At 41.3% G+C, this 26,263-nt stretch overlaps 1 long non-coding RNA gene across 1 annotated transcript in view; it reads left to right on the forward strand.

Moving 5' to 3' along the window:
• LOC115084495 overlaps window positions 1-26,263 on the forward strand; it is a 64,481-nt gene that overhangs the window by 6,718 nt on the left and 31,500 nt on the right. The window contains exons 2-4 of the long non-coding RNA XR_003854579.1: window positions 10,479-10,506; window positions 12,535-12,771; window positions 25,765-25,837. This is a non-coding gene — a long non-coding RNA (uncharacterized LOC115084495). The remainder of the gene's footprint in view (window positions 1-10,478; window positions 10,507-12,534; window positions 12,772-25,764; window positions 25,838-26,263) is intronic.

A 26,263-nucleotide genomic window follows, 5' to 3' on the forward strand; every position in this document is an offset into this window, starting at 1 on the left:
ACACTGAGAACCTCTTCTTGGTAAGGTTACCCACACCATGGCCCCTGTTCAGTTTTGCACCAGGACCCTGCACTTGGAAACCATTTCTTTCCATATATTAGACAAAGCCATTCATCCTGTAGTTTTGGGACTGCCGTGGCTACAGCAATACACGCTGCAGTTTGACTGCGCCACCCTACAGCTCTCTCATTGGGGCCCCTCCTGTTATAAAAACTGCCTAGAGTCCGTCTCTTCGCTGCCATGTATGACTATACCCTCTCTTCCCGGCCTTCCATCACAATACATTTCGTTTGCCGATGTGTTCTCAAAGAAGGCTGCAGACACTGTACCCCCCTCACTGCTCTTATGACTGTGCAATTAATTTGCTGCCTAACAGAGCCTCCTCGGGGTAGGATCTACCCTCTTTCACAGACTGAGACCCAAGCCATGTCTGAGTACATCCATGAGAACCTGGCCAAAGGTTTCATTCAGCCCTCCAAGTCTCCCGCTGGAGCAGGATTTTTCTTTGTAGGGAAAAAAGATGGCTCCGTCCATCCCTGCATCAATTACTGAGGCCTAAATGAAATCACTCTCAAGGACCACTACCCACTGCCTCTTATCTCTGAGCTTTTCGACAGGCTACAAGGAGCAAAAATCTTCTCCATATTGGACCTACAATCTGGTCCGGATCTGCAAGAGCAACGAGTGGAAGACTGCCTTTAACACACATGACGGCCATTTGAATACCTTGTGATGCCTTTCGGGCTTTGTAACATACTCGCGGTATTTCAAACCTGATGAATGAGGTTTTCAGAGAAATGCTTTACCAGTGCATAGTTGTGTACCTCAACGACATCCTAGTCTTCTCGCAAGACCTTCAAAGCCATTGCCAGGATGTCTCCTGTGTCCTCCAGTGTCTGCGAGACAACCAACTTTTCACCAAGCTCGAGAAGTGTTCTTTTGAGTAGGAGACCATTCTTTTTCTTGGTATGTGGTGTCCAGCCAGAAGTTTAGAATGGATCCTCAGAAATTGAAGAGCATCCGTGACTGGCCTCAATCTACAGGCCTCAATGCTCTCCAGCGATTTCTTGGCTTCGCCAATTACTATCGCTCCTTTATTCACCATTATTCAACACTGACCGCACCACTCACGGCCATGACTCGCAAGGGGGCCAACCCTCTCAGTGGTCACCCAAAGCCATGACCACCTTTCAGGATCTTAAGTCCGCCTTTCTCAAGGAACCATGTCTCCACCATCTGGACCTTACATGGCCGTTTGTCGTTGAGGTTGATGCCTCAGACGTTGGCGTAGGAGCCATGCTGAGCCAATACTCAACTACTCATACACTGCACCCTTGTTCATTTTTTTCCCAGCGCTTCTCTCCGGCAGAACGTAATTACGCCATTGGGGATAAAGAATTGCTGGCCATCAAGCTGGCCTTCGAGGAATGGCGACCCTGGCTCGAGGGAGCCCAATACCAGATCACCTTATGCACGGATCATTCTCAGTGTTTAAACCATCGCCAGGCTCATTGGTCCTTCTTCTTTACCCGATTCAATTTCTTACTCCGTTATCGCCCAGCCAATAAAAAGCTGGCTAAAAGATGGCAAAAGCAGTGTTAGATAAATGTTGAAAAAGACAGTTGATAAGGATGATCCTTGGGGTATACCGGCCTGGATGGGAAACCAAGATGAGGTTTCAGAATTATTCTTTCATGTTGTGAGTGCTGCGTGAGGTAGAACCAAAACTACCCCAGAATAGCCCTAGATACTCCCAAATCAGATAAACTGTGAAGGAAGATATCATGATTAATAGTATCATAGGTCGAGGATAAACCTAGTAAGATGAGCCATGTATTTTTTCCTGAACCAGAACCTGCTGAACTGTGTCAGAGCTAGAGAGAAGGAGAGATTTTGTGTAGCAGGACTTCCAAAAGCCAAATTGGTATTGGTCTAATTCAGAATAATTATCAAAAAATTCAGATAGCTTATGTAAAACAGCAGATTCAGTAATTTTGGCGAGGAAGGGTAGAAACAGGATGGGAAGCTAATTTGGAGGTATTGTGGGTTCTGCAGTAGTTTTTTTCAAAATGGGTCTGATGGATGCTCTCTTCTTCCCGCGGCCCGAAAGAGGAAGTGGAGAGCATCGGGTGCCTGCGCGGGAAGACCCGCGCAGGCACGCTAGTGTCCGACGGGAAGAAGACTGCAGCGCGGCTCGGAGGAAAATGAAAATCTTCAACCGCGGCCGATGGGACTCCGCCTTCGCCTCCGCGAGGGCTGAAAATGAAGGAGGTTAGCGTTGGGAGGTGGCTGCTGCTGCCGCGAGTTCCCGGGGGGGGAAGGGGGAGAGAGAGAGTGAATGAATGAGCGAGCAAGCATGTGTGTTTGAGATCCTGTGTGTGTGAGTGAGAGATTGCATGTATGTGAATGATTGAGAGCCTGTATATGTGAAAGAGAGTATGTCTGTGATTGAGATCCTGCCTGTGAGAGAGAGAGCATGAATGTAAGTTTACCATTGGGAACCTGTATGTGTAAGTTTGTAATTGAAAACCTGTTTGTTTGAAAGAGTATGTGTGTATGATTGAGATCCTTTGTGTGTGAGAGAGATCATGTGTATGTATGATTAAGAGCCTGTGTGTATAAGTAAGAGAGAGATCATGTGTGTCTGTGTCTGATTGACAGCTGGTTTAGGTGATGGAGCATGTGAGTATGTGATTGAGAGCCTGTGTTTAAATGAGAGAGAGAGACCATGTGTGTCTGTGTGATTGAGAGCTGATTTAGGTGAGGGAGCATGTGAGTATGTGATTGAGAGCCTGTGTGTAAATGAGAGAAAGAGAGGACATGTTTGTAAGCATGTGAATGAGAGTCTGTGTGTGAGAGAAAAAGACAGCATGTATTTATGTGATTGAAAGCCTGTGTGTGTGTAAGCGTGAAAAGATAGCATGTGTGTAAATGTGTAATTAAGAGCCTATATAAGTGAGAGAGAAAAAACATTTGTATATGTGAGTGACTGAGAGCATGTGTGTATAGGTGTGTCATTGAGAGCCAGTGTGAGAGAGAGCGCTGGTATGTGACTGAGAGAGGAGAAGTTCCAAGCAAACCACCCCACCTCCTGCTAATTCAGAACAATCTCAGGACACCTGGATATCAAACGTTCCCAGGTATGCAGAGCAAAAAAATTTTTGTATCCTTATTATTTTTCATTACTGGATCTTTGTGTCTGCTATTTTGAAATATTTTGTTGGTATCTGGAAATGTTTTATATGAGTTTTTAATTATTGGATATTCCACTCATCAGCTGTTTCGAAATATGTTCTTTTGTTAGTACAGTTTTACTGCTGATGATTTTATATTTCTTGATTTGTTTTATAAGGATGTGTGATGTTTCTTTTTTCCTTTGTTACACTGCATACAGAGACTCTGGCTTGTTGCAGTTTCCAATTCAGTTTTTGTCTGCATGCTTCTTGTTATGCGTTTTGGTCTCTTTATTCTATGTTAGGTGAGGGACAGCACGTGATTCAGGTGAGGTTTTCTGCTGGCGTGTAGTTTCTGTGTAGGACTCTATAGCAGCCTGACTTGGTCCGTTTTCCTAATAGGAGATGTATTGGTGTCTTAAGGCCTGGTGTAATATTTTCAGAGACTTATTGTACTTTAAAAGTGTGATCTTACATAAAATGCACACATTTACTTGTATTTAGTTTTAAACATATTGTATGGCTCTCATGGAATTACATTTTAAAATATGTGGCGTTTATGGCTCTCTCAGCCAAAAAGGTTCCTGACCCCTGATATAGATAATTCATCAGAGGAACGTGACAAATTTACGACATTGATTACATAAGCCCCTATATCCTGGTGTATGAATTTGAATAATACAGTAGAACAGAAATTCAGAGGACAAGTTGTGGAATTCATAGCTATAAGGGTTTCATTATTTCAGACTCGGGAACAAAACTAAAATGTTCTCATCTCATCTTACTCGTCCAGACACTGTCAATAGGTATGGTAACATTATTTGAAAAACTAGTGCATAAAGTAGCAATCTTAGGAGCAAAAGAAGAAGCAAATATCTCACTGAAAGTGGTATCAGGCCCCACAGGTGGAAACACACTATCTACCTAGTAGCAATCAAGCTAGGTAGAGAGAACATGGTACAAATCTACTCTTCTTTCACCTTTCATCCCTCCAAATCACATTAATTCTTCACTGATGGTAACTGTGCTATTCGTACATATGACTGTGCATGTTAAACTGTCCCCTAAAACCCAACTCACCCCACAAACCTTACCCCGAGTTCATAATGCCCCCTCTTACAGTGGTATAAAAAGTTCAAAAATTAGTGGGCCTCCACAGAAGCACTTTCTCTCTCTCTTTCTCTTTTTCTCCTTCCTCTGCTCCCCCCCCCCCCCCCCCCCCCAAAAAAAAACAAAACGGGATTTGTGATAAATCCTGTTTCGGCCATAAAGCACAGCTATCACAGGCATAAAGGCCTGCAAAAATGTGTAGATTTTTCCATCATTAAATCCCATGATAGTGTGTGTTATGTTATTGTACGCAATGTTAACCAGCCCTCATTTCCATTAACTCCTCCCACTTGAATAAAATTTGCATACACATTTTGTGATGTGCTGTTTATTGCATGCGTTACGGTGTTATCATGGGTGTTAGGGCCCTAATGTAAATTATGTTGCAAACATTAAGAAAACTGAATAATTTCACCTTCAGGGAATATTTCAAACTTCAATAACCCCTTAAGAACATAAGACATAAGATCTTGCTATACTGGGTTGGACCAAGGGTCCATCAAGTCCAGTATCCTGTTTCCAACAGTGGCCAATCCAGGTCACATGTAACTGACAAGATCCTAAACAGTAAACAGATGCCATGCTGTAATCTCACATTGAAAAGTTGTGGCTATTTCTTAAGTCTATTGGTTAATAGCAGTTTATTGACTTCTCCTCCAGATACTTGTCCAAACCTTTTTAAACCCAGTTATACTAACTGCCTTAATCACATCCTCTGGTAATAGATTCCAGAGCTTACTTGTACATTGAGTGAAAACAAATTTTCTCTGATTTGTTTTGAATGTGCTACTTACAAACTTCATGGTGTGCTCCCTAGTCTTTGTATTTTTTAAAAAAATAGATAACCAATTTACATTTACCCATTCTATTCCACTTATGATTATATTAAAATGGTGCTCAAACCTTTTGAGTTGCATCTTCCTCTTCCATTCATTCATTTGGTTGCCCCCCCCCCCCACCCCAAGATGGGTTATTACTGTATCTATGTATATACACACACACACAAACACATACACACACACACACACATGTGCGTGCACATGCAAAGGATAGTCACCAGATAACCACACTGCCAGCCACTGGCTCCATTTTATTTCTCTTCAAGTTGCTGAAAGGAGTAAGCTCACGCATGCATACACGGGCACAGAACAGCCGACATACCATACCTAGACAGACACAGACAGCCATGGATATCTCATACCCAGACAAACACCCCATACCCAGACCGACAGAGAGCAAAACAAATATGTAGATTGAAACATGGTTACCCCATACCTAGACAGACACAGAGAGAAAGACCTGCTACATGCAGACACCCCCCTCCACCACAGAGAGACAGAAACCTTACACTTAGGCACAGAGAGACATACTTACCACATCTAGACAGAAAAATACAACAGAAGACAGACACATCACATACAGACAGCGGCATAGACACACCATATCACATATCTCACACAGATATAGACCACACCACATTCAGACACACAGGCCACACATCACAATGGTAAGGGCTGGAAAATTTTTCAAAAACTTAGGAGCCAGCCAAAATTTTAGTAGTTGAGAAACTTCATCCCACCCTGTCCAACTTTTTATTTTGCCCTTTTACAGTTTTCACAAATTTTTTTCCTATTTCACTCTTTATTTTTCTTAGTTTACTTAGCTTTTTTATTTTCTCATGTTTTATTTGCTTATCTTTTCCTTTTACACTTTTTTCTTTTATTCTCCCTTCCCCAGTTCCTCCTTCTCTCCTTTCCACCTCCTTTTTGCCCATTCTCCTCCCTTACGTCATCACTTCTTTTCCCCCAGGCAGGTAAGAGCTGTGATCTCTTTCCCTGGGTAGAGACCCAGTGGCAGCAGGAACTCCTCCTGAGCTAAGGTATGAGAGTGGCAGGCCTTCTTGGTTTGTGGAACACCACAGTGGCTGCTTCCATGTTCAGCTCTGCCACAGAGTAAGCAGCTCCCTAGATGGGCCCACCACAGCAAAAGCAGCTCCTCTTCTAGGCCCACTGAAAGATATTTACTGGCTAATTTTAAAAAGAACACCCATAAACACGTGTATCGGCAAGTGAGCAAAGATATGCTGCAATTTTATATTGTGCACATAATTTAAAATACTCTTGGTGCACATAATCTTAAGAGGTGGCTCAAATAAATGTCCCTTGGCTCAAGTAAATGTCCCGTGGCTTTTACGCACGTATGCTCACAGAAGGGGAAAACCATTTTTTCGTGGGAAGAGAGAAAGAGAATATTAGGGATGTGAATCGTTTTTTAATGATTTAAATTATCGTCCGATAATTTTAAAATCGTCATTAATCGGTAAGGGACTCGATACAATAGGAATTCCCTCGATTTATCGTGAAAAATCATTAAATCGAGTACGGGAATTATTTGGGGGGAGGGCGGGAAAACCGGCACACCAAAACAACCCCTAAACCCACCCCGACCCTTTAAAAACAATCCTTTACTCTCCCCCACCCTCCCGAACCCCCCCCCAAATGTTAAATTACCTGGGGGGGGGGGGGGGGGTCCCGGCACGATCTCCCGCTCTCGGGCCATCGGCACTATTTTGGCTACCACTGATAAAAATGGCGCCGATGGCCCGATAAAAAAAAAACCCACCCCGACCCTTTACAAATTACCCCTTTGTTTCTCCCACCCTCCTGACCCCCCCAAAAATCTTATACATGTACCTGGTGGTCTAGCGGGGGGTCCGGGAGCCATCCCTTCAATCATACCCTCGGTGCCGGTGCTGGACTGGTTTCAAAATGGCGCTGATCGCCTTTGCCCTCACTATGTCACAGGGAGTGACCGTCGCTCCCTGTGACAAAGTGAGGGCAAAGGCGATCGACTGCCATTTTGAAACCAGTCCAGCACCGAGGGTATGATTGAAGGGATGGCTCCCGGACCCCCCGCTAGACCACCAGGTACATGTAAAAGGTTTTTGGGGGGGTCAGGAGGGTGGGAGAAGCTGCCTGTGTGTAGGACTAAGACTAGATATATATGCTCAGTTCGACTAATGCCAGTTAAAATATGCACCCAGCGATAAATAATAGAGAAGCTCCTCAGGGAACGCAAGCAGAAGGCATTGAAAACCTCACACAATTCTTAGAGGACTCTTCGGAAGTGGTTATATGGAGGTCTACTTTGCTGGTTTCCTACATAATGGAGAGTGACTTGAATGATACAATGAGGCGATATTTTAAAAATATATCCTCCTTGTTTTATGGTCAAACAATACGTATTTTTCCTGATTTTGCTAGGACGACTCAAGTTCGAAGGCGTGATTTCCTTTCGTTAAGAGCGCAAGTAATTACCTTGGGGTATTTATTCACACTTAGATACCCCTGTAAGTGCATAATTAAAAGTTCAAATGAGTGTTTTATCTTCTTTTTCCCTGAGCAGTTAAAGTCCTTCTTAAATGCCAGGAGTGGAAATGTAGTGTCCTCTCCTGGATTACATCAATATCAATCCCAGTAATGATCATTTAGTAAAAAGTCTACTGTCACCGTTAAGCCAAATAAAATGAAAATTTGAATTTCCTTAGTTTCTCCCTGTAATTACGGGCCTCTCCACTATATTTCCTATGAAGAATGATGGTTAATGTATTTATGTTGTATCTGTATATCTTTATGTATTTTCCTTGTTTTTCATCATTCTATTTACTATTGTAAGATGTTTTTTATCTTACTATTAAGATTGAAAATAATAAAAATTAAAATTAAAAAAAAAAAATGCACCGCTGCATTTTGTAATAATTTTAATGCACGTAGATGCTTTTTTGCAACACCAGTATATAAGTTATTGCAATAATCCAATAGTCCAAAAAGAAAAGCTTGTACTGCTGAGCGAAATAACTCAATGGTCAATAATGGTTTTAAAAGCATGACCATCTTTCATTTGTAAAAGGTCTTTATACAACCTGTTTAATTTGAGAGGCCATAGTTAGTTTTGAGTGAAGTCTGACTAAACAGTAGCATGCTTATAACGATGTCGCTCTATTTGTTCTGCAGCTCCTTAGCTTGCAAAGCCTCCATGGCACTAAGACTCAAAGGCATAGCCATTTTTTCTTCCCTGATTGTTCAAACAGTGTGCCCCCCCCCCTTCAGGATTGTTCAAGCCCCCACTAGGGAGCCCGCCCCCCCCCCCCCAGTTTGCTCACCTCTGATTTTATAGTCCTCTATCATATCCCCCCTCAGCCGTCTCTTCTCCAAGCTGAACAGCCCCAACCTCTTTAGTTTTTCCTCATAGGGGAGCTGTTCCATCCCCTTCATCGCCCTTCTCTGTACCTTTTCCAATGCATCTATTTCTTTTCTGAGATGCGACGACCAGAACTGCACACAGTTCTGCTCACCCTTAGAATGGTTCCTGCAGAATGGGCTGGTGCTTTGTCTTTTATTTGCCAGTTTTTTTCCCTAATTAACCATTATTAATTGTGCACATTACATGCATTTTCACAGAAGAAATGTACACTTATTCTCTTTTCTACTACTTTTTCAAACTCTTAATGTGGCTCTTTTCTTTAGCTGATGCTGTACTTCACGGTCCTAATCCTGAGGTCTCTGACAACACCCATAACCTGACTCCCCCCCCAGAATGCCTCTTGCTAGTTCTGGTAAAAAAATATGTGCGAAATTTGGTTTCACATGTTCTTTTACACATACAAACACTTGATGGACTCTCAATGCACCAAAGCTTTGTGGGCATAATGTGACACTTCAGAAAGCAAAACCTAAAGGATCAGATCCCCCATTTTACAATGAAGTGAGAAAGAAAAACATCCTTTAAATCCATCTGTCTACATTCTTTTAAAAGAAGACAATACATCGATCCTTGCAGCCAAGTATTTATAGCAGTCAAAATAAAATAAAATATGAGGTTGAAATTCAAAGAGGTTGTCTGAGGAACTTTTAGATTACCCAAACAAATCCAAAGATTTGAAAGTCCTGCCCCACCAACAATTTCTATGAATGAAAATAGCTGCCAGCAGCTTTGCTGAGGGCTACAAAGCTATCCCAAAATAAACCCAACATCACAAATTTCAAATCATTTAATGTAGAAAAATCAAAATACTGATCAGTACTTGATTTGGCCAATATATTTATTGGGAGTAAATGACTGAATTGTCAAAATCTTCCAAATTAAAAGAGCAACAAAGCTTCAAGCACAATTGCATTGATGGCAAAACATGCATGTGTGTTTGTTGTTAAAGTTAGAATACTTCACCAATGGTCACCAACTTTATTGCACAGTTTAGATAAATAGACCCTTATGCTATCTATTAGTGATACGCATTTGTTGTCATTTATTTTGGTAGTTTATACAGATACATTTTTTGCACATAAAATGAATTTCTATGTGCATAAGTACAATATTTGTGCATACAATTTAAATGTATGTGTGCAATATGACATGTACACATATAAACTGGCAAAATAAATGAAACAACCCTCCCAAAAAAACACATAAAAAACATGGCATGAAAGAATGAACCAAACCAAAACATGTTTGGGCACATTCGTACTGTCAATATTAATGAGAACTGAAACATAGTCTCATGATAAGCACAGCAAATCAATATCAAATCATTGAAATGAACCGATTCATTGTTGGTTATTACTACAGATGAGTAATTTAAACTTCAAAGATGGTTAGTAAAAAAAAAAAAAAATACACTACATCAATTCATAACCAGACATTCCAATCTCCATATTCAGACCAGATGGAGACACAGAGTTAAGAACATAGATCCAGTTTTTTTCTACTCAGGATAAGATCCTACTCTTGATGATCACCCTTCTGGTCCAACTTCACCTGGTCAGTAGTAAAACAATGAAGATCATCAAATTGCAATGTTTCACCACTGGAGCTCCCATGTGAAGCATTTGCTGAGATAACTCCAGTGTTCAACTCTACGAGCATAGAGATTTATCTTCATTCTGCTTACACAGAGCAACTTGCAGGGACATTAAAATAACAGAAATCTTAATTGCAATTTGTTCCATGTAGAAAGCAAAAATATTGTTTGGAAAATGGGTGAATGAACTGCAGAAGCTGTAAGGTGTTAGAGCATATTGAACAGTGGCCACACTTGAAATGACATCGTAATATTTGTGAACTGAGTTCATGTGATGTTTTCTCAAAGGTAATGCAGAAGAAACAATTTGATCTCTTTTATTTTTATTCCTTAAAAAGGCAAAATGTGGAGAGCCATACAGAACAGGTAAGAACATACTAATGATTCCAAACTATCTGGGTCATTTATCAAAAAGCATTAAGGTGTTAACACGAATTCACATTTTTTGGAGGGGGTGGGATCAGGGAAGAGTTATGAAAATGAGGGGCAGTATTGCATGGTTATAACTACACTGGTTTTCCTGGTGTTAGGCCTAAAACAGCCATAATGCAATTCATGATGAATTTTTAGAATTACATTTTGGCCATTTCTGGGCTGAGAGAGTGAGAGAGAGGGACTCTAAGAAGGCCCTCACTGTGTGCACCTATTTATATCTTGATAGAAGGACCATCTAATAGGTCGAGGTGAGGTGGTGGTGGTGGTTTAGGGTTTAGGGGCCAGTTTCGCATGTAGAGTGAGATGTACGAACTGTACAGTACACCTTGGTGAAGATTTGATGTCTATTATGAGGACCTTATAGATAAGTCTCTCTCTCTCTCTCTCTCTCTCTCTCTCTCTCTCTCTCTCATAAACAGGCCCCTTTTTGTTATCAATGCATTAGTAACACTTTTGGATGAATCTAGCTATGCATTACAGATATCACTACAAAAATGAGAATACCTTCAATATATGTGAATTGGTCATTAGGGTGCTCATCCTTATGAAACATACTGTGTTAGCTGGAGAATAGTGTTCTCATTGCTTTCTCATTATAATCCATTAGGCCAGATCCCAGATAGCACAGTCCTAAAACCCTAATTCAAGGATAAACACCTTTTTTCTTTTTGACCCATCAGTTTTCTTCTTTCTTCTTTAGGTTTCTAGCCTACTTGGAAATAGGCTGGAATCCAGCACCATGAACCTTCATTCATAACTAGCCAGGGATTTTCTCCCCTAATTTATATTTCACCTTCATGACATCTGGTCATAGCAGTGACAAACCTCAGCCAGGAGCTAGGCAACAGGACTCCTTGCAATTCAAGGCCCTGAATTTGACCACTAGATGTTTTTATCGCACAGTGATTACAGCTCTCTCCCTCCCACGTCCGGGCTGTGAATGCTGCCTCCATAGTATCCCCTAGCCTCAGCCAACCACAGGGAGCAATAACAGAGCTGGGAAGTGAACTCAGGACCCACCACATGGCAGCACACAGCACTGCCACTAAGGCACCAATTTGGCCCAGGAAGCTCATTTTTAAACCAACAGGATGACAATTCCTTAGTGCAGCAAAGCATTGCGATGAGTTGGTTTACAGTAGTCTGAAGTCTTGAAAGCCATTATGATTCCTATAAATCTAGATGAAAAACCCCAAAATATATATATATATATATGTATGTATTTATATCCATTTAATATTGCACATTTCCCTAAGGCTAAAGCACAAGGCGTATTATAGAGTAGATAGAGTAGCAGGATATATTGAGTACATGAGTGATGTCCACATACAGAGCAAGCAATATGCAATATGTATTTAACCACTTTACAAAAGCATTCAAAATATCTAACAGTCCTTTCCATATTGTAAGGAAAATATCAGAAAATATCATCAAAATAGTGTGACTGCTAAAACAAAAGTTTCTCAAGTTTGCCACATATAAATTTGGGCTATTGGATACCATAGCAGCAACCATTGCAGTTGCCTTGGAACATACCAGCCAGTAGTAGTATTAATCAATTACTGGACTCTTCTACCTTCATGATCTGAAATTTCATTGTGGAGCAGCATTGCAGCCCTCAGAAAAGTTGCCAGCAGCCATTTTCATGAATAAAAATTGTCTTTCAGATCAATCAAGATAGATGACTATTGGAGGTGTTAAAATATCTGTTAGATATTACCTAATGCGCTTTGCTGCAATGCTTTAATAGCTGTGCACATGATATAGTTGTGTTTGTGTAGGGGAATAGCTGACTGGGGCAGAGCTGTTCTAGCCCCTTAAATTTCCTGTGGCATAGTTTGCCTTCTGTATAGCAGGGTCACCTTTATGGCACAAATGAAACATTTTACATGAGGAATGATTTATTACCACCAGCTATGGCATTTGAGCTGTTTTAGCACTTTTTTCTTCCTGAAGCAGATTTCTTATAGAAACATGATCCGCGTCAGACTGTGGATGCTGATTTTGGAATCAGGATGCTCACGAACAATCTTTTGTGACTTTTGATGAACTTCCCCTGAGTTCTCACACCATGCTGTGCAAGTCTCTCTTGATGAAACGGAGGATAGAGTGGAATGGCACGTGAATGAACAAACAGATCAACATCTTCTCAGCCATCTTCCTGCTACATTTGGAATATCACTCTGCCTACGAACTGTGAGTCATCCCTTGGAAATTTAACACTTGACATTGAATAAACTGTGAATCATTGTGGGAGAATCTTTCTCTCATTTTTAATTGCAGCTATGAAAAACACAGAAGAAGTTTCTCGATGGACTGATGATTAAGAATTTCAGTATGAGAAATCACATCAGGCATAGGCTATAAGATCTTTTATTGCCTTGGTGCTAATTTTTTGTTTTTGTGCTCATTTCTTAAGTTAAGTGTTACCACTTCTTGCTTTGTTGTATCTTTTTTGTTGGTGATTATCTGCTCCCTCTTTCTTGTTGGATTCATAGTACATAAAAGGTACTAGGTATGCTCAGTGTAGGTATGCTCAGGTACTAGGTATGCTCAGTGTAGCTATGTCAGCCCTGTTCCAGGTGTGCATGACCTCGTTCCAGTTAGACACATAGCAGAAAAGGAATAGTGATGATCACACATATTGGAGACCAATATTGTAAAAATGTCTCTTGAAGTGGGGGTTCTGTGCTAACTCCCAGCATAAGGAGAGTTTATGTGACAATTTCAAGTTCTGAAGCCTCCAAGCTGCATTTTAAAACATTGGATGTAATTGTTTTTATTTAGATTTTCTGCAAATTTATTTTTGGACAGAAATTTTCAAAGTCCTAAATGTTGGTGAATTGAGTCTAAAGTGATCTATAGACATTATTGCGAACCTTTGAACTAGTAAAATATCTGGATTAATTTCAAATAACGATGCTCTTTTAAAAGGTACTGAAAGTATTCATATTGACTTTCTTGCTATCAGTGTAAGGATAACATTACCTACTTCTATACAGGAAGCCTGGGTTTAAACGGTATTTTAGCCTTTCTTCTATATTTGGGGCACACATAGTGTGTTTCAATATTTGGGGTGGACAGGATGGCGAGTGCTTGATTAAAGAGATGGAAAGTATGTTAGAGCGGTCTTGCAGCATGGTGCTAACATTAATGGTGGCCTATATTCCAAACCGGAAGAGTTATCTGACCGATGCAGTTGGGCCATGTGTTTTTTATTTCCCTTTTTGTGACCATGGTGTTTCACTGAGGGGGAAAATAAGAAGAAAAGTGTCAGATTGATTAAGATACCACATCCTGGAAATCAGATAAAGGGGGTTAAAAATGTAGTTTATTTGTATTCGTGTGGTAGGTTCTATGATCTGCTAAACATTAAAGTTGATTAAAGCCAAATATTATATAGACATATATAATATTTGGCTTTGACTATTTGTCATATTTGACATATGACTATTTTGTGAGGGGCATACTTCCACTCTCTTCTTAATTCCTTTTGAACCTCTTTCACTCAGTGAAATGAGTGGATGTGCACTTTGTTGAACAGCATGGAATAAAAAAAAAGCTTTGATTTTATAAAATGTCTTATTTAAATCTTTAATTTTTGTAGAAGGGGTAAAAGTTTGAAAAGAAAATGTAGTGAGTCTAATGCACTAGGGTAGACAGTCACTTAAGTGAGTTACTTAAACATGTTGGCACTCAAGCCTCAACAATTTTATCTTCCTGTAAAGTGGGACTCTCATGAAAAATAAAACAAGTTTTTTCATTAGTTCCCAAGGTGCTCGGGTCAGTGTTATTCCTATATTTTCTGTAGAGAGTCTTTAATCACTGACACAGAGACTAAAAATAATGGGTCGATTCACTAAAAGTTACTAACACATGTACGCAAAACCTGTTTAGGTGCCTGTGCTCTAAAGATTAATGTGCCTACTAAAGCCATTTGGCATACTTGCTAACCCAGTGTCTATTTTTGTTATTATGCTGTAACATGCTTTGAACTCTGTCTGTGAGAAGGTAAGATATAAATAAAACATATTATTGTTATAGAGGATGCTATTGGTACACACTAAAATTAATATTTACCTGCATATAAATGAGAGGACACTGTATGCAAATTAGGCTTTAGTAGGTGCATAGTAAATAGTGCAGTATGCTTTCCACCACATGCACTATTTACTGTGCATCTAGTAAAAGCTAAAATGTAACACTTGCCTCAGACAAAGCTGTTAACATTCTATCAAGCATGCTATTGAAAGGGCCCAATTAAAAGCAACTATTGGGGTTTACTGATGGAGATTGCAAGAGATGAGAATGTAAGAGTTTACCTATAGGCCTTTCTGCACATCTCTTTGGAAAAGAAAATTACCCTGACACACAATATTTTTTAAACTTTCTACACAAATCCACATTTATCTGCACTTTGAAAATGACTTTTTAAACAAAAGAGTAATGCATGAAAGTTGGGGTTCAAACATTTTATACTTCACAATTAAGAAGGCACAATTTTACTGTACCTACTGAAGGACCATTATATAAGTTGACAACAGAGCTCTTTTCTTACAGATGATAGATTCTTCCACCCTGGATCCTTCCTGCAGTAGCAGGCTGAGTTTGGGATTCAGCTTACTTCCGCATTTCTTCCTCATACTGCTTTTGCCACAGCAACCCCCTTCTCTTCTAGTATCTTGGGATTGTCCACCCAGGGCATCACCGAGTCAAAGGTTGACCCTAGCTCCAACATTACAGCACGCTTGTAGAGAAATATGGTGGGATAGTTAAGCATAAATTAGAGTAAAGATATATATGCTATTTTGCCATTTTGTGTACACGCTATATTTTGCTGTATGTGCAGAGTTCATGACCTGTGTGCATGTGCTTACACGCACAGCTTAAAGGGAACAGTGATGTCATTTTTTTACTCTGCTTTATCAATACAACTGCAGGTGAAAGCCATTGTAAGGAATGTTTTCTTTTTATAAGTTACACTTAAGGGTAGATTTTTAAACCACACTGCGTACACATTGACGTGGCGATTTTATATCATGCATGCGCTGAAGCGTGTCTGTTATAAAATCCGATGCCCATGTGCACATGCATGCCCGATTTTGTATCGGCACATGCATGTGAGCGTGGTTGCTCCATTCACACACACGGGGAGGGGGGATTTTTTTAAAAATATGCATGGGTGACGCGATCCTACTTTTTCCCAGTTCCCTCCCAGTCCGCTACAATTAAGGGAGGGAGCTTTCCTATCCCCCTAACTATCCTTCCTACTTTTCCCCCTTTCCTCCCTGATCCCTAAGACCTACCTACCTAGCTTTTTATTTTTGTTTTTAAACTTACCTGCTCTGATGAGCAGAAGTAAGTTACGCACACCAGCAGCCAGCCGACGCGCACTTCCCTGGGACAGGGCCTAATGGCTTCTATTTCAGTCAACCCCGCCCCACCCCCTATAAATACATAATGCTTGGCTTCACATGAGGAGTCACCACCCAGGAAAAAGGACCTTGGAGTCATTGTGGACAATGCATTGAAATTCTCAGCTCAGTTTGCAACAGTAATCAACAAAGCAAACAGCATATTAGGAATTATTCAGAAAGGAATGGAGAATACAAGCATGCCTCAGTATAGAAATATGGTGTGACGACACCTTGAGTATTGTGTGCATTTCTGATCACCCCATCTCAAGAAAAATATAGAAGAACTAGAAAAGTTTCAGAGAAGAGCAGCAAAAATGATAAAGGGGATGGCTCTCTTATGAGGAAAGGCTGAACAGATTAGGGCTTTTCAGCTTGGAGAAAAGACAGCTGAGAAGGGCTAAGATAAAATTTTATAAAGGCACATGTGCTATGCAATAGGGATGTGCATTCGTTTGCGACGAAATAGGAAATATAGACGATATTTCCTATTTCGTTGCCAGCACCATTTTTTAAGATGGTGTTGGCCATCCATTGCTCCTACCATGTGACAGAGGCTGGCCAATGGCACCGATACCCCTGTCACATGGCAAGGGCAAAGGGCCACTAGCGCCATTTTGTTTACAGGCAGCTGACGGCCCGAGAGCAGGAGATCGCCCCCGGGACCCCCGTTGGACCACCAGGGACTTTAGGAAAGTTTTGGGGAAGGTGGGGGATTGTAATTAATTAAATCTGAAGGGTTGGGGTGTTTTGTTTTCTTTTTCGGTTCAGGGCAGCCGAAAAAAAAATCGGCCTGAACCGTGGGAAACGAAATTTCCCGCGGCATGCTGATAACGAAGGCCAAACCAAAAGGTTCAGCTGAATCACATCTCTACTATGCAACAGGTTAATAGGAAACAGTTATTTCCTCTTTAAAATAATGCTAGAAGAGGAGGACATGCCATGAAACTAGCTGGTAGTAGATGTAAAACAAATTCAAGAAAGGATTTTTCTAGTCTATACACAATTAAGCTGTGGAATTTATTGCCATAGGAATGTGGTCAATAGTATCAGCATAGCTGGCTTTAAAATAGATTTGGGCAAGATTTTAGAGAACAGATCTATTAACAATTATTATCCAGGTAGGCATGGGGATCACTAACTCTTTTACCTGGGAAAGAGCAACATGGAAGGGATCTTCTGGGTATTTCTAAGTGACCCAGATTGGGCACTGTTGGAAACAGGATGATTAGCTCAATGAACAATCAGTCTGACCCAGCATGGCACTTTTTATGTTCTTATGTAAATCATATAGAAATATAGAAGTATTACAAACCACCGAAGAAAAAGAAAACAAAGTTTTCAGAAGGTCAGAAAGACTATCCATGCCATGTATCATAGTGTGCAATGTACTCTCTGAGATAATAGATAATGAAGTTGGCAAGTAGCTCATTTTGTCAGTTTTTATAAATACATTTTTGTTTTTTGTTTTTATAAATATATTAATCATCTCAAACTAAAAGGCCAAGGCGATGTACAAAAAAAGAATACATAAAATAATTATTTACATACACAAAACAATAAAAACAACCCATAAATAATTAATTCAAACATCTGCAATAAATATGTGTGAGAAAAAAATCAAATTATTTTTAAAAGCCTGTGGCAAAGAGGTCTTAATTGATTAAATTATCTGTATCAAATACCTATAAGAAAATAGTCAAAATCTTCTAAAAGGTCTGTTACAGAAGAAAACTCTTGAGCATAATCTTAAATATCTTACTGCAAGGGTTCAGTCTCAATTCAACTGGTAGGGAGTTCCATACAATAGGCACCGCTACAGAAAAAGTTGAATCTCTAGTAAAAGAAAGATGAGCAGGTTTGACTGAATGGATATCTAACAAGCCCCATTGAGACGAATGAAATACTCTGGATGGTTTATACACTTTTAACAGAGCATCTGCCCAAGAGCAGGTATTTGGGTTCAACAATTTGGCAGTAAGCATACTGACTTTATAGGCAATGCATTGTTTAATGGGCAACCAATTTAGTTCCATTAAGACTGGAGTGATGTGCTGATTGGGGCAGATTTTAAAACGTATGCGCGGGCGTAGATTTGTTCGCGCAACCTGGCGCGAACAAATCTAAGCCTGATTTTATAACATGCGTGTGCTGCCGCGTGCATGTTATAAAATCTGGGCTCGGCGTGCGCAAGGGGGTGCACACAATTGCACCTTGCATGCGCCGAGCCCGAGGGGAGCCCCGATGGCTTTCCCCGTTCCCTCCAAGGCCACTCCGAGATCGAATGTCGGTATATAAAAATTAAAAAAAAAAAAAAAAAAAGATGTAGCCCGGCTGGGCTTGTATTCCCCAGGTAGCAGTGCTGTAGTGGAGAGAACTGAGAAAGTGAGCACAATACAACATTCACAGAGTCTCCAAGTATGGAGAAGCCCCGAGATAGGGAGAGCTGGCCCTCGAGGAGCGAGTACCAGATCCCTGGAGGTAGAGAGACTTGTTGGCAACGTACTCACACAGCAGTTCCACGTAAGAGATGGCACTGGCACTGGAACGGAGGCAGGCCCTCGAGGAGTGAGTACTTGGTTCCAGGGAAACAGCTCTGAGGAGTAGATGACGGTAGTACTTACTGAAGGTGTCTGTAGTGAATTCTTCCAAGTAGAAGAGGTGATGGATGGAGGCAGCGAGTCAGGGAACATGGGCCCTCGAGAAGCGAGTACTGGTTACCTGATAGCAACCTGAAAGAAACAAAGAGGGCCCCGAGGAGCGGGTACCTTATTAGCAGAAAGAGTCCAATGGGAGTTAGAAGGCAGAGTAGCTGGGTACGGAGAGAGAATCCCATCCGTAAGATTCCCTTGCTAACTCAAAGGCTAGCAATAAACAATAGGCTTAAATATCCGGGCAGCGTGACGTCATCACAGGGGGGATACCCCTGAGGAACGTGCAAATGAGGAAATAAGAATGAGGGTCACGCGGTGCGTGCGCCCTAAGGTACCTGGAGAGCATGGCGGGAGGCAGTGCCCAAGCCAGTCCGGGGACACTGGAGAGGACGGCAGATGGATGCCGCGGCAGCCAGGCGTCCATCAAGAGCAGGAGGAGTCGCAGACAAGTAAAGGTAGCTTGAATGCATGCAAATAAAAAATTGTATGTCATCAGCATAGATCTTATAACCATCACATGTTGTGGCAAGTAACTTCGCAATTGGGGCTAGATGAATATTGAACAGAACGGCTGATAAAGCGGATGCTTGTGGGACTCCTGTGTTGAGACTAATCAATTGAGAAAGCTCATTCATATAGATCACTTGTTGCATTTTGTTTTTAATGAAAGCAGTGAACCAATCCAAAACCTTACCAGTGATACCACACTCTTGGAGACTAAATAAAAGTATGTCATGATCTACTGTATCAAACACTGCGAAATGTCGAGAGAGACAAGAAGAAGCTCACTACCATTGACAGGTCCTGTTCTAAAAGAGTCAACTAGAGAGAACAATGCTCATGGATTTCCAAAACCCAAATTGATGGGGATCAAGAATCTTATGGTTTTCAAGATGACTATTTATTGAGTCAAAGCAGCTTGCTCAATAACCTTTGACACAAAAAGCAAGGAGAAGATGGGTCTATAATTACTCGATCAGATCTATTTAATGCCATTTTTTTTAGAATGGGTTTTGCAATGGCTTTTTTGAGGACATCTGGAAGATATCCTCCTCAAAAGATTTGTTTATAATTGAGATAAGGAAGGAAAAGAAGAAATCTATATTGGCTTTAAATAGCACAACAGAGCAGTTACTCAAGGGACAAAATACAGTATTCATGGTGGAAAAAATGTTTCCATTTTCAACTCCGGAGTTCCGATTAAATGAAGACCAAGATGATTCAATAGAGAAGCACAAAGTAGAGTGCCATGGAGGTACATTTGAAAATTTAGAACTAATATTTTCATCTTTTAACTTTAAAAATCTCATAAAAAAAAGTCATCCAAAAGAGAATTAGAAGAAAAATCTTGTGATGGATGAGAGGTTACTTGTTTTGCAAATCTAGAATAAGGTCTTAGAATCAAAACCAATTTTTCTATTTTTTTGAGAATAATAAGATTTTTTCACTTCTAGAATTTTGGCTTGGTATTGGGAAAGTAATAACCTAAAATTACTTGCCATTTCATGTGTGGGAGATTTGCACCAAGATTGTTCACATTTTCTGAGGGAGCATCTGAACAGGATCAAATTGGAGGAAAACCAAACCATCTATGTTTAGGAATCAAATGTCTAATAGGTGCAATCTTATCAAGTGTATCAGACACAGCATCTTTCCAAAGATCAACTAAGTTATCTAAGCTATCAGAGGGACTACTATAAAAATAGAAAATAAATCAATACATTTCTCATAATCAATCTTACCTCGTCTCAGGGAAGATAAAACAGTAGATGATGTGGACTTTTCAGACCAGCGAAACAAAGCTGAAAATTTAATTAAAGAATGGTCAGACCATGGTACATTTTGAGTTACAATTCACAAAAAAGGAAATCCAAATGAAAATCTTTCCACTGTCGCCAATTGTGCTATTCCGTATTACACTTCTGCTGTACATATTTTTAGAGTTTTAGTAATGTTAATATTTATATGTTTTTTATTTTTTAATTTGTTAAATTATACTGCATCAACAAGCCTGTCGGCATGTCTCACTATAAACTTCAAGACTGCCCGGACTAATCAAGACTGCCCGGACTAATCAATCGATGCGATCCGAACAGAGATGGATCCATAGGTTACAGACTGTACACCCAACTGGGCTTAACATCAGTTTGGAATTAAATGTGTTTCTTTGAAAATTGTTGAGAATGATGGTGAATGCCATGATGACGTTATAGATGATGTGGGGTTTCTCTAAAGGTTATGTGAGATTGTCCAACTATTTAAACCAAGGCATGCCAGTAAGATGATCTCTGTCCCTGAGTTGAAAGAAGCTGGAGACATGCTGTCTCATGTAAGGATTCAGAATCTCAAGCCAACAACAAAGATAAGTAATAGGTCATATTGATGGTTTTACATTGGTTATATTTTTTTGAAGGGCCATTGGTCAGCCCCTGTCACATGGTAGGAGCAATGGACGGCCGGCGCCATCTTGTGCTCCTACCATGTGACAGAGGCCGACCAATGGCATCGATAGCCCCTGTGACATAGTAAGGGCAAAGGCTATCGGCGCCATTTTGAATACTGGTAGCCGACGGCCCGAGTGCAGGAGATCGCTCCGGGACCCCTGCTGGACCACCAGGGACTTTTGGCAAATCTTGGAGGGGGGGTCAGGAGGGTGGGGGGTTGTAGTTAATTAAATTTAAAGGGTTGGGATGGGGTTTTTTGGGGAAACAAATACATATGTAACTAATGAACGGATCGGGGTCCCCCGAGAACGGATGCAACGGATTTGGGTCCCGACGAATATGAATACCGAATGGGTTGAATCCGTCCCTGCTGGACATCCCTATTAATCAAAAAGGAATAGCAGCTTGAGATCTGTTTACTGTTTGGATAATTGCCAAGTACTTGTGACTTGGATTGGCCACTGTTGGAAACAGGATGCTGGGCTTGATGGACCCTTAGTCTGACCCAGTATGGCATATCTTATGTTATTCATATTCCAGCAAAGGTTATCAAAGCTGGAGAAGACAAAATGAACATCCACCTCACAGGGAGAGATCAGAGGCTTTAGGCAGAAAGAAAATAGTTTTGGAGTGCTTTGGCTGAATTTGAAGACAAGAAATATTAGAAATGGGAAATGTTTCATTGGGTATACAAGGGGGACTTTCTGCCTTATTCAGGAAAGGAAACATCACTACTTGGTAGGCAGGTTTCACATATTACTTGAAAGCAGGAAGCTAGGAAAGGCTTGCAAATGTCCAAAATGAAAACAGCAAACAATGTATAGTTTTTTTCATATGCAGCAAACCCAGTCAGTGTTAGAAGAAACTAAAATAACATTTGGGTTTTCAAAAATGACAAGATTCCTACTTCCCAACCAGGTTTCATTTTCTTTTGTGCAGTTTCAATAAACTTGTGGTGAGATAGAGCCACACTCTGGAGGTGGAAGAGCCACAAGCCTCAGGTTAACTCAAAATGCTTAAGCTTTGTCTTGTAGAATCCATTTTCACAGTTACTGAACTTGTGAACTCTTTTAGTTCTGAATCATTGGTTTTGGGCGATAAGATGCCTACAAAGTAATCTTTTCTGTTGTTTAGTCACATAGAGAATTAACTAAGAAAAAAAGACTGCCAGGTCAAAAAGAGAGAGAGAGAGAGAAATGTCAAAGTGGCCCCTAACCCCCTACACTAATACCTAAACCTCACCTCGAGTTACTAGGTGGGCCTCCCATAGAGATATAAATACTAGGGATGTGAATCGTTTTAGGACGATTAAAATTATCGTCCGATAATTTTAATATCGTCTTAAACCGTTATGGAACACAATACAATAGAGATTCTAACGATTTATCGTTATAAATCGTTAGAATCGTGAGCCGGCACACTAAAACCCCCTAAAACCCACCCCCGACCCTTTAAATTAAATCCCCCACCCTCCCGAACCCCCCCCCAAATGACTTAAATAACCTGCGGGTCCAGCGGCGGTCCGGAACGGCAGCGGTCCGGAACGGGCTCCTGCTACTGAATCTTGTTGTCTTCGGCCGGCGCCATTTTCCAAAATGGCGCCGAAAAATGGCGGCGGCCATAGACGAACACGATTGGACGGCAGGAGGTCCTTCCGGACCCCCGCTGGACTTTTGGCAAGTCTTGTGGGGGTCAGGAGCCCCCCCCCAAGCTGGCCAAAAGTTCCTGGAGGTCCAGCGGGGGTCAGGGAGCGATTTCCCGCCGCGAATCGTTTTCGTACGGAAAATGGCGCCGGCAGGAGATCGACTGCAGGAGGTCATTCAGCGAGGGTTCCGGCGCCTCGCTGAACGACCTCCTGCAGTCGATCTCCTGCCGGCGCCATTTTCCGTACGAAAATGATTCGCGGCGGGAAATCGCTCCCTGACCCCCGCTGGACCTCCAGGAACTTTTGGCCAGCTTGGGGGGGGCCTCCTGACCCCCACAAGACTTGCCAAAAGTCCAGCGGGGGTCCGGAAGGACCTCCTGCCGTCCAATCGTGTTCGTCTATGGCCGCCGCCATTTTTCGGCGCCATTTTGGAAAATGGCGCCGGCCGAAGACAACAAGATTCAGTAGCAGGAGCCCGTTCCGGACCGCTGCCGTTCCGGACCGCCGCTGGACCCGCAGGTTATTTAAGTCATTTGGGGGGGGGTTCGGGAGGGTGGGGGATTTAATTTAAAGGGTCGGGGGTGGGTTTTAGGGGGTTTTAATGTGCCGGTTTTGCGATTTTACGTTTTTTTGATTTTTTACGATTTTTCACGATTTTTCACGATATTTTACCCCCCCAAACGGCAACAATACGATTCCCTCCCCCTCCCAGCCGAAATCGATCATTAAGACGATCGAGGACACGATTCACATCTCTAATAAATACCTATCTAGTGTCAGGGTACTGTAGCTAGTCTCTCTCTCCCTCCCACTAAGGTCCCTGCTAGCTGGGTGGAGGCTCTGGGAGCTTCAAACTACCAAAATCAACATCCACAAACCACATCACAACAGGCAATCAGCTATAACACCAGCTATCACATAGCTTAACACTCCTGAAAAAGTTGTAGCTAAAACCAGCATTAAAGCAATGCAATAGGGCTTTGCAATAAACCCGTTCCCACTCCTCCTCCTTTTTCAGATTTGCATCGCATCATACAATATGGTGCTATCGCATGCATTAAAGGCATTTTTGCATGTGTTAACGGGGCCTTTCACATGCGATAAGCCCTTAACACATGCAAAAATGCCTTAACGCTTTTTAATAAATGAGGGGGTTAATTTGCCATTTAGATGCCGAGTTCTCCAGTCTTGCAAGGTCCTCTTGCAGTTCCTCACAGTCTGCTTGTATTTTAACTACTTTGAACAAAGTTGTGTTAGTTGATCACCTCACTCAATGACCCCTTTTCTTGGCTTTTTAATTTCCCAGGGAGTCTCTCTCATGGAGGACTTTATCAAATGCCTTCTGAAAATCTAGATACACTAAATTGAATGACTCACCATTATCCACATGTTTATTTATACCTTTAAATAATTCCTTTAGATTAGTAAAGCATGAATTCTCTTTAATAAATCCTTGTTGGCGCTTTATCATTAACCAATGTCTATTCACATTCCCAAGAATTTTGTCCTTAATAATAGTTTCCACCATTTTACCTGGCACTAATATCAGGGTCATTGGTCTATGCTTTCCTGGATTACCCCTGGAGCACATTTTAAAAACTGATGTTACTCTATAGTTCTGTACATTCACAGATTTTAATATGATTGACTATAGATTACCAGGAGCAGATCTGTAGTTTCATATTTGAATTTTTGCAGAACTTGGAGTGAATACTACAAGGTTCTGGTGATTTGCTGCTGTTTAGTTTGACATGTTGCTCTAGCACCTCTTCCAGATTCACAGTGATTTGCATCAGTGTTTTCTGACTCATCACCTACAAAGAATGGTTTCGGTATATCTCTTCAACATGCTCTGAAGTGAAAACCGAAGCAAAGAACTTATAAATATTTTTTCCTGCTTTGGCATTATCTTCCCTGTGTTCCCCTTTTATCTTGTGATCACAGGGAGAGTAAGTCTGCAGGTATTGCTTTATGCATAGAGACTTTCCACAAATTTTCAAAGCAAAAGTAGTTGCATATTTAAGTTTTGAAAATTCTCAGAAAGTAAGTGCACAAAATTATGTCTGCTCCTGGGATGTCATAAGTTTTGTGTATGGATTTGCAGACCCACTTTTTAAAATCAAAAGTGAGTAAATTTGAACTCCATCCCCACTTTCCCCTGGAATGCCTCATTGTTGTGTAGAAGACCCTGGTTTTCTCTTGAGACTGGGCGGGGAGGGGGCTGTCAGAGATGTGACAGCACGGTTTACATGACAAGTGGCTTGTACAGTTGGGTCTACAAGCCAGGGGCCCGCTTTCTCTCTCCATGCCAGAGAGACATGCTAATGTTGCGTGTCCAAACAATGCACTTGCCACAAACCTCTGTGTGTGACCAGGCACTACACACTTTCTACTGGTTTACTTTAGGCAAGTGGCTTTTCAAATTCTCCCATTTGGAGCTATTGAATTGTCACTTGTTAGTTGTTAATTGAAACATTTTTGTGTCCACCGTGCCAGAATTCCCAGGTCTTACAACCAGGATGTCAGTCACAGTTTGTCTTGACCATCACACAGGTTAAAATAAAGCTGGAGGCTGTATATTTTAGCCCTATCATAGTCATTGTGTCATGTCAGACAAATCTGTATCTCTGGAGGACATACTACAGAACAGCCAGGAACATGCACAATCATACCAGGAGATTGCTGTATTTCTGCAGTGATATGTGTGCCAGATAAGATGTACAGCTTTAGTGTTAGATGAGTGCTAGAAATGGGTAGCAATAGTTTGGTTGTGAGTGACATGACACATTGTGTTGGAACCCAGAAGTTTTTTCCCATTCAAGAAGATTTGAAGCAGTATAAGCAAGTGCTATTGCCTTCATATAGTGTCACAGTAAAAGGCAGTATGGACTCTGGGCTTGGCCATAGCCTTTTATGGCTCATGTCAGGCTTAGAGCCTAGCTTCTAGTGTCTTATAGTATGCTGTGTGTTGGCATCAAGGTCACAAAAGTCACGGCGATGTGAATGATGCAGCTGTTCTCTCTTTGCCACAGGAGATTCCGGATACAGTTGCAGGACATGGCTTCTCACATCAGTCGCTATTCCCAACATGCCTGTGGAGACGAGGTACAATGAGGCCTTATGTTCTACCTGCTGTGTCATAGAATACACCTTCAGAGTTCTCAAAAGTAGATTTCGCAGTTTAGACAAAATGGGGGGAGCTTTAATGTATGCCTCACCTACAGTTACTAAGATAGTTCTGCTCTGCTGTGTCTTCTCTAATCTGGCTCTACGGCATGGTATCCCAGTAGATGTTGTTCCAGCTCTACCCCAGGATCCCCCATGTACCCCTGCAGAAGCTGGGGAGCCCGCATGGACTGGCAGCCAGCTTTGGCAATGTGTCATACAACGCTATTTTGCCTGTTAGTCCTCATTTACTCCTTCCCCTTCCATGGAAGAGAGCCCAGCAGAATGTTTTGAGTTGGTCTCATCTCTATCTTTCTTTTACTCATAGGTCCTCTGTCTGGGATAGTGTGTCACGGAAACCACTTA

Source organism: Rhinatrema bivittatum, chromosome 2 (assembly GCF_901001135.1).
Source record: "Rhinatrema bivittatum chromosome 2, aRhiBiv1.1, whole genome shotgun sequence".
In the NCBI taxonomy this organism is placed as follows: Eukaryota; Metazoa; Chordata; class Amphibia; order Gymnophiona; family Rhinatrematidae; genus Rhinatrema; species Rhinatrema bivittatum.